The sequence below is a fragment of the Acanthisitta chloris genome, unplaced genomic scaffold, assembly GCF_000695815.1.
Source record: "Acanthisitta chloris isolate BGI_N310 unplaced genomic scaffold, ASM69581v1 scaffold3231, whole genome shotgun sequence".
Lineage (NCBI taxonomy): Eukaryota > Metazoa > Chordata > Aves > Passeriformes > Acanthisittidae > Acanthisitta > Acanthisitta chloris.
Window position 1 is genome coordinate 110,204 of NW_008657493.1, and position 8,662 is coordinate 118,865.

Here is an 8,662-nt window from a genome sequence, read left to right on the forward strand (position 1 = left end):
TATAATATTTAAAAACAAAACCCATTACCAGTCTGTCTTTCCATCCTGCCCAATTCTCCCATATAAGTTAAGGAAATGGTACAAGTAGGAGAAGTGTTTAATGGACCAGAAAACCATGTGATCAATTGTAGACATCAACACCAGATTTTATGACCTAGATTGGTTCCCTTTGTATTTACTGGAAAGAAAAAGGCACTACTCCAAGAATATCAGACCTGAGATGATGTCATATGAGGCAAAATTTACCTCTGAATCCTGCAGGACAATTCAGTATGACTCAAAAAGGAAGAAAGAGCGACCACAAGGCAAAACTGATGCAAAACTAAAGGGCTAATGGGCAGGAATCAATGAGTTAAAATGGGTTAACGGATTGCTGCTCAAAAATAAGGTTAACCTGGGGTCCCATCCTCACTACCTTGAAGTTTATATTAAATAAGACTGTAGGCTATCAACAGCAGAATGCCACACTCTTTATTTCCATCAGTATGATTCATGACATACTATCAGTTTCCTGTAGGTAACAGAACTGGACAGCTACTTACAGAAGAAAAACCTCAAGTTAACTTGCAGTTGTATATACTCTGTTCATTTTTTTTTAACAAAGTTAACGCTTTAACACCTTTTCAATTACTCCTTTTAAAACTACTCATCTGACATCTCCCCATTGATACCCAGTCTTCTGGCAGTATTTGTGCCAGAGGCAGTAGAAATACTATTGTCAGAGGAATCCTGCTTCATAGAACTGAGTTTCTCGAACTATTTTAATACCAATTATTCACACATGAATACATTCACTTGCCTTCTGAATTGCTCAACTCTTCTCTCTATAATCTTCACGTAACCTCTATAGATTTGCCAAGGGGATCCTCATTTCAGTTTTAAGTTCTTTCTGCTTTGCTTTTTTGTAAATCACTACTCAGAATTTTTAATGACAATGAATACCTCCCTGACCACAAGTCACACATAACATTTCACTGGGGTTTACATGAGGTTGGTATCAAAACCAAACTTTTCCTACTCTTTTTTTCCCTAAGCTGCACAATCTCTGCAGACAACAATTTTTAAAAGTGCTGTGTAATACACTGCAATTAATAGCTGAATACTTATTTACTCTACATTTCGTTAAGCACTAAGTGAGGTTCTAAATCCTTCCATTCCTACGTTAAAACACTTCCCGCATTGGCTGGAAGACCTGTAAACAAGGCAGACAACATTTTCCCCAGTTGTGCCCCACCATGACAAAAAAAGAAACCCTGTACTGTCCTTACTTCAGAAGGACTAGTCCTCTGCGTGAAGTTAAGTAAAATGAAACCTGTAGCAGACTTTCAGAAATTCTGAATTCTTGCCCACTGGCAAGTATGGCTTGGAGATCATAGAATCATCAAGGTTGGATGAGACCTCTAAGACCATCAAGTCCAACCCATTAACCTGCCACTCTTAATATTTAAGCTGAATCTCCTCTGTCTCAGTTTATGGCCATTCCCTGTAGTACTCTCACTCCAGGCATGGCAGAAGAGACCATTCTCCACCTTTTTACAACCTCCTTTCAGATGTAGAGAGTGATGAGGACACCCCTGAGCCACCTCTTCTCAAGGCTAAACAAACCCAAGTATCTCAGCTGCTCCTCACAGGACATGTGTTCTAGAAGTTCTATGGGCCTTGCTGCCCTTTGCTGGACATGCTCGAGCACTTCAACATACTTTTTAAAGTGAGGGGCTCAAAATTGAACACAGTACTTGAGGTGTGGCCTCACCGATGCTGAGTACAGGAGGATGATCACTTCCCTAGTCCTGCTGGCCACACTATTCTTGATACAGGCCAAGATGCCATTGGCCTTGGCCACCTGTGCACACTGTTGGCTCATATTGAGCTGCTGTCCACCAGCACTCCCAAGTCCATTTCAAACCCCAAGATTCTCCAGTCAGATACATCAAGTAATGACAACGTCTTCTGGAGAAATAAGCACTCTTATCTAGGGGTGCATGGCAGCCCTGCCAAAGCAGAGCACAGTTCTTGGCAGTTAGAGAACAGTGACAGTAAAAAAATGAAAATAACTAAAGAATATGAGCCAAGAAATCCAACTCCTTTCCACATTCCTGAAATATTTCTGCAATACCTAAAGGTAACTGACTTTTCTGTGTAGTACAGTCTCAGGAAAACAGATCTCAAAACATGGATGAATGGTACAGAAGCTTCAAGTTGAAGCTTCAAGTTGAGGTATACACTGCTGCTGTCCCCCAAATCTAACAGCGCAGTGACAGGACTGAAGACTAAATAGAAATAAAGTTAACAGTTGGAAAAGAAAGCAGATACAATTAGGAGATTCAAAGACTGTCAATTATTAACAAGCAGGTCTGCTTCCCTTAATGTGGATGAACTCTAATGAGATGTAAGTCAAAGCAAAGATGTTTCTCTTGGAATTTCTGTAGTTTGACTACTACAGCATAGTGAGTGCAGCACAGTATTCATGGAGGCTAACAAGTTCACTTGATGCTGCAGAAAAGACCCTTATATGCCTCCACACTGCTTAAAATCTATCAGAGAATGTGAATCCTCTGTCATTAAATGATAAAACTGACATCCATCAAACAGTAAATTCTCTGTTGTCACTTTATTTCATGAAGAATTCCTGGGGATTAAAATCCAAAGAAGATTTTCATGGCAAGCAAGACCACCATGGATCTAGATTTCTTTGTCTGCAGTACCAAGAACCACTTAAAGCAATTCATGTGTTTTAAGTTTTTCTTCCATGATCAAAACCCTCAACTCCTTTCTGATGTCTTGCGTGTAAAGTAACTCAAAGCCTTGAGAAAGCACTTACTACCAGCAACTTACACTCTCTTATGCAGCATCCAGGATACCTATGTATCTGCTACAGTAATTTAGCTGCTTCCAGTAGCTCCACATTCCTTACCAAGGAGCACTGAATAGTCCACTTGAAAGTCTCTGGAGTTTTTAGTCACTAAGTCCCAAACTGCAGTCAGAGATAAGCAGCAAGAAAGAACACAGCACAGTTTCCACAATGGCTTAAAAAGCAACATGAGGTGCCAGCTTCCCCTAAGAGACAAAGCCATTTCTCCCTCCAAAGCCAGCTATAGCATTTCTACTACCTCATTTGTGCCGGCGCTACTGTTCCTGCAGTAAAACAGATAAGGGAACTAAATCCATCTGAAACGTCAGGGTTGGTTTTTTCCTGGGTTAGTTTTCAACATCTCTGGTTAACCTTTCCAACTGACGACTGACGGTGCTGGCACAGGGGACATGGTGAGAATATGCCACCAGTAACAAGGCAAGACAGCACCTTTAATAGTGACCTGCAGTTTGATCAGCTTGAAGTGACCATGGAACCAAGCCCTAAAAGATGTCATTTTCTTCACCTGGATGGAAAGAACTCAAGGCACAGAGCTGACAGATATATTAAAAAAACTGCATGCAACAACTCCACTTATTTATGATGTTTATCAGCATAATAGCTCATATTTTGCAAACAAATACTTGAAGTACCTGAGCACTTCTACTCAACAATGAGGAGCCAATTTCATAAGGAGTTGAAACACATCCAAAACCAGTCTTGGCCACAGCATCCCCAGGAACTTCTCCCCCAGTCAACTGCTTTCCCCTACCATACCCTATAATGCTCTCAACTCAAGCTCTTCCCAGTATTTCCCACAAAACTATCCCAATATGTCCTGTTCCTCCTCACTCCAACTGAACAAGACACTATATCCGACGTGTGCATGCCATGCCTGGCCAATACCAGGTTTTAGCTGATCAGCTAAGAAAGCCAGGCTGAACAGGTAACTACCATTTTCAATCTATTGCCTTTTCCTTCAGCAGACACGTGGATTTATCCCACTACAAACTGTCACAAAACCTGATCTTTTAACCCTCAACTCCTGTCAAATCTGTCTGAACTCTGCTAAATGATTCTGAAGTTATTAGGGGAGCAGAGATGGACAGAGAGCACAGCTATGATTTTCTTGGGGAAAAAAAATGACCCAGAAACACAATTTACATGAAACCAGAGTAATTATATTAGTAAAATACATGACAAGACAGTCACATGGGAAAATGAAAGGGGAAAATGAAGTCAAAAGAAGAGAGACAATCAGATTAATGTCATCCATGAAGATAATTTTTAGACTGTCCACCTCTACAGATCTGCTCATTTTCCCTCTACTGATTAGCTCTGTACAATCACAACTACTCCACCTACACACACTGCTGGTACCTTCAGTTGGCTCTTAAGGCATACTGAATGACACCTTCCTGCTGCAAGAGAGCCATGAAGAAACACCAGAAAGTATCATGGCTACTGGGTGGTTTCTCTGTCAAAGAAGCAAAAGTTTTTACAAAAACACAACAATAAAAAGAAATCTGAAGAAATGAGTAATGATCACAAGAAAATCCGTAACTTCCACACACAAACTTTACATGAAATCTTTAAGCACTTTAAAGCAAACATTCCCACAGTTTTCAAAAGGGAGGAAGGAGCAAGATCTAATAGGTCTGAAAAGTCTTTTTCATTACACAGTTGTGCACAAAATTTAAGGAAAAAACCCCTCATTTTAGAAGAACTAATTTAAAAAACCTTCTTAAGATGTTTATAAGAAAGGTGGTAATAATGCTTCAGGATAACCTTCTTAAGACAGGCTGAGAAATTTTGCAATATCGAGTTATAAAGGAGATGAGTAACAAGAGAATATAAAAAAGTCATTGATCAGGTAAATAGTAGAAGCCTTTTTGCCCTCTGTCAGAGAAAAAAAGACTTGATTAATTCAAGAGGCAGGTATTTAATAGTAATGAAAGAAAATTTCTTTGCCACTAGATATCACTGTGTTCAAAAGTTTGATGGGATCCCAAAAAAGAACAAGCAGTCAGGATTTATTGGAACTCCCACAAATTCACTAAACTGCATTTTGAATTAGAAAAATTACAGAACCTGTGAGTTTTAAAAGAACTGTTAACCAACTCTCAATCAGCTAAGCTGGCAATTCCTTCAAGCTCAGGCATGAAAAAGAAGAAAAAAAGAAAGGATTTTATTTCTCAAATCTTTGCAACTTTTTTTAAAGCATCTGGTTGAAGCCAGGATCAGATACAGGAGATCAAACTACTCCCATCCAGAATGCCAACTCCTATGCCACCCCGAACAAAATGATAAAAAAACAGTGAGACACAGTTGTCTCTGCTCTGAGTGAAGATGCCCTCAAATTCCCAAGAATCTTTTTCAATGGTGTTTGTCAAGTTACACAGCACTAGCCTCTATCTCACATGAGAATTAATCCAAGTCAAATCTGGAAAACAGAAGGGAGAAAACAAAACAGCAGCAAATCTAGGACTTGTGACAAAACAGCAGCTACTAGGAATTTAATGTTAACATCTGGATGGCTGTTAACACGGCAGTATCCAAAAATCTGAATCCAAATTCAGAATCAGTCCAAAAGGCAGAAAATAATTAAAATAATAAAAACCATATGGCATCTGGTCTGCATGTCTTTGATAAGGCAATGATGCAGTCAGAGGAATGCCTCAAGTACAGCAATCACTGACACCCACTGTAGCAGAGAGGTCAAAAAAGAGACACTAAAGAGATGAAAATCAGACAAAGACTGAGAATAAAATGGTTTCTGAGAAAGATGATAAAAAAGACCTTCCTTCTAAAAAACCTTTAAAATATTCCTGACAAAACAGAACCCTTTCCAAGATAAAGCAGAAACACAGTTTCATACAATAGCAAAGATCATCATATAGTGAAAAAACCCAAATCAAAAACCAATCAAATAAAAAACATAACCCCAACACAAAAAGGCTCACAAAATATTACTTAGTTAGGAACTACATTTTCTGCAACAGTTTAGATTCTTGTTTGATCTACCTGCAGCTCTTTCTATAGAGACCACTAATTACTTAAATTATTGGGAACAGTTAGTAGTGTGCTTACTTCATATTTCATAAAGTGACTTTTATACAAAACTTACATTCTTAGTACTTTGTATAACACAAAGGACTTAAATTTTTTTAATTTGCTCCAAATGCCATTTTCACAGCCATTCTATTTATCATATGGCATAAAAGACATCTTCTCTGCAAAGAAAACATAAAATCTGCAGTCTATCACTATAATATCTTATCATTAAATACTGCAAAAAAAAAAAAAGTAAGACTGCAAAGCCAAATCTTTCCCATAGAGTTTATGGAAGCATAAACTAAAGGGAGCAACTGCTAGACAGTAAAACAGTATGCAACATACCCCATCTACTGGCAAAGTGGAGCAGTCGAATAAGGTTTTACTATACAGTATCCCAATAATTAGAGATGCCAATGCTTTCTGTGATAAGATGTATCCAAACCACTTAATTTAGCAGACACAAACTGCACATTGCTAGTAGCTTACTTTTCTACACACCACACAAAGGCAAAATGAGATCCTTATCAGTGCCCATTAACAAGAGGTAATGGCACAGATCAAAATACAAGACATTCAAAATTAAGAAAAATAAATTAGTGTAAGACTCACAAGAGGCTCCCCAAGCATGTTGTGGAGCCTCTATTCTTCAAGATGTTCTAAACACAATTGGACAGAACCTTGAGCAACCAGCTGTGAGAGAGACTAGGTGATCACACCACAGCAATTTTGTGATTCTGTTACAAAATAAAACTGCTTATATCAGACTTTTGACCCATGTCCCATTCTAAGGGACACTTGCACCTTTCAAAAAACACACAGTCGATATGGAAATACTTTAAATTACCTGTGACAAAACTTTCCCAATAGATTTTCAGCCACTTCTAGTACTGCAGTACTTTCAAAACTCATCTACACTGTGATACACAATCCACAGCAGCTGTAGCTTCAACAAGGGAAATGCAAAGCTGCAGATGACATGTAACTCAGGAATGTGTGCCACCATGCCTTCAAACAGAGCAACTACTTTGTGCCACATTGCTGACAGCCCGTCTGCTCTAATCCAATCAACAAAGTGTCTAAAATACATCAGAAAAATTAAGTAAATCACAAAATAACAGGTAACCAAAAAATTAAATAAAATTTCATAAAAAACACTACCTCAGAAAACAAACCAACACATAGTAATTCAACTCTCCTTCTCTACTATACTAGCCATGAACACAGATTTAAACTTAGAAAGGCTGTTTTCAGAGAAGATACTTAACAATAAGCTGTTTTCAGAGAAGATACATAACAATAATTTCTTTTAGAGTCCTCAAGTTTCTCATCTGAATTAACCTTTTTACATCTATTTTCCAAAATACTGCCAACCAAAGCTCATAAAAAATTATAATTTATCATGAAAATAATGTTATCATCTGTAATTCTTTTCCTCAGATTTCTAAGGAAAAAAATTGAGTCAAATTCAAACAGCAGAAAAAAGGACGATTTTTCACAAATACTGATTAAAAGAAGTACAGTTTTTATCCTGTGTAATTAAAATACATTAATAATTTCCTTGTTACTCTGCTTGTGCAGTACATGATAGTCTTAAAAAACCCAGCTTAGATCCTGACCACCAAAAAATCCCTCTCCCTATAAAATCAACTCTGTTCAGAAATCCTTTCTTTAAACTCACTTCTTCCATTCATACAATCACAATCCACAATATCATCTGCTGCTATTTGAGCTCCGTACAATCTGCTCAGCTCTGCTCTCACCCTTCTCTAGCTCTGTCCTCCCAGCACCCTTTTAAAACCCTTTCTCTTCCTAATTTCTAGTCCTTACTGAACCAACCACATCAACCTTTTAAGTGTCCCCATGTACTACCTGCACCTCTTCTGCAGATTTCCAATCGCTCATCAGTTCCTTGTTCTCTCTCGATCACTAGATGCATCACATCTCTCCTGGACTAGTTACCTTTCCCAGACTCAGCCTTTAAAAGCAGATTTTCATTTGATCTTCATCCCAAACACCACTAAGCCTCAAATTTTCTTGCCTTCCAAGATAAATGACCAAAATACTAACAGGATCAGTGCCTTAACAGTAACTTTCTTGTTTACACACAGAGACACTGCCAGTTTCCTACAGCCAATGGCTCCAGTCTTCAAACAACTGCCACTGCCTCAACAACAGAAGGGGAAAAGAGTAAGGTACCAGAGTTGCTTTGGATACAAATCACCAGCAATGGCTGCTCTCCCTCTTCCCAAGAGATGTCTAGCTTGGACAGCACGCACGGCCAGTAAAGTGCTCTGTAGATCAGCCAGAGTGAGAATCTCCATCTTGAATTTCATAGGAAATTGAAAAAAAAAAAATTGGGAATCCCTTCCCTCCACTCTCTGTTTGTGTATGAGCTGCCAAATGAATAAAGAACAGCTTGGATCCACATCATCAATATTATAATATAACCATTTATTCAAACCATAATTCTGCATGATCAACTCCAACTCCTTTAACGGAAGAAATTACAGCTTCGGGAAATAAAACCATACACCTCTAATTAATTAAACCATTTGACATCAACACTATCATTCATATATAAACAATGTTCATCTCTGGGCAGTTACCACCATGCCTAGAAAACTATTTCTCATCAAGGAAAGGCACCATGAAGGAGAGCACAAAGACCAGTGAAAACCTGTTTGCTTCAATCTATCAGTTTGCCTATTAAGCAATAACTGATAATGCTACTAATAACATATTAACAATAGATTC

The 8,662-nt window shown here is 38.3% G+C and overlaps 1 protein-coding gene across 1 annotated transcript in view; it reads right to left on the bottom strand.

The window, feature by feature from the left end:
* The window catches only part of ATAD2B (ATPase family, AAA domain containing 2B), a gene marked incomplete at its 5' end in the record, with an annotated part of 60,251 nt that overhangs the window by 8,614 nt on the left and 42,975 nt on the right, over positions 1-8,662 (bottom strand). The window lies entirely within an intron of this gene.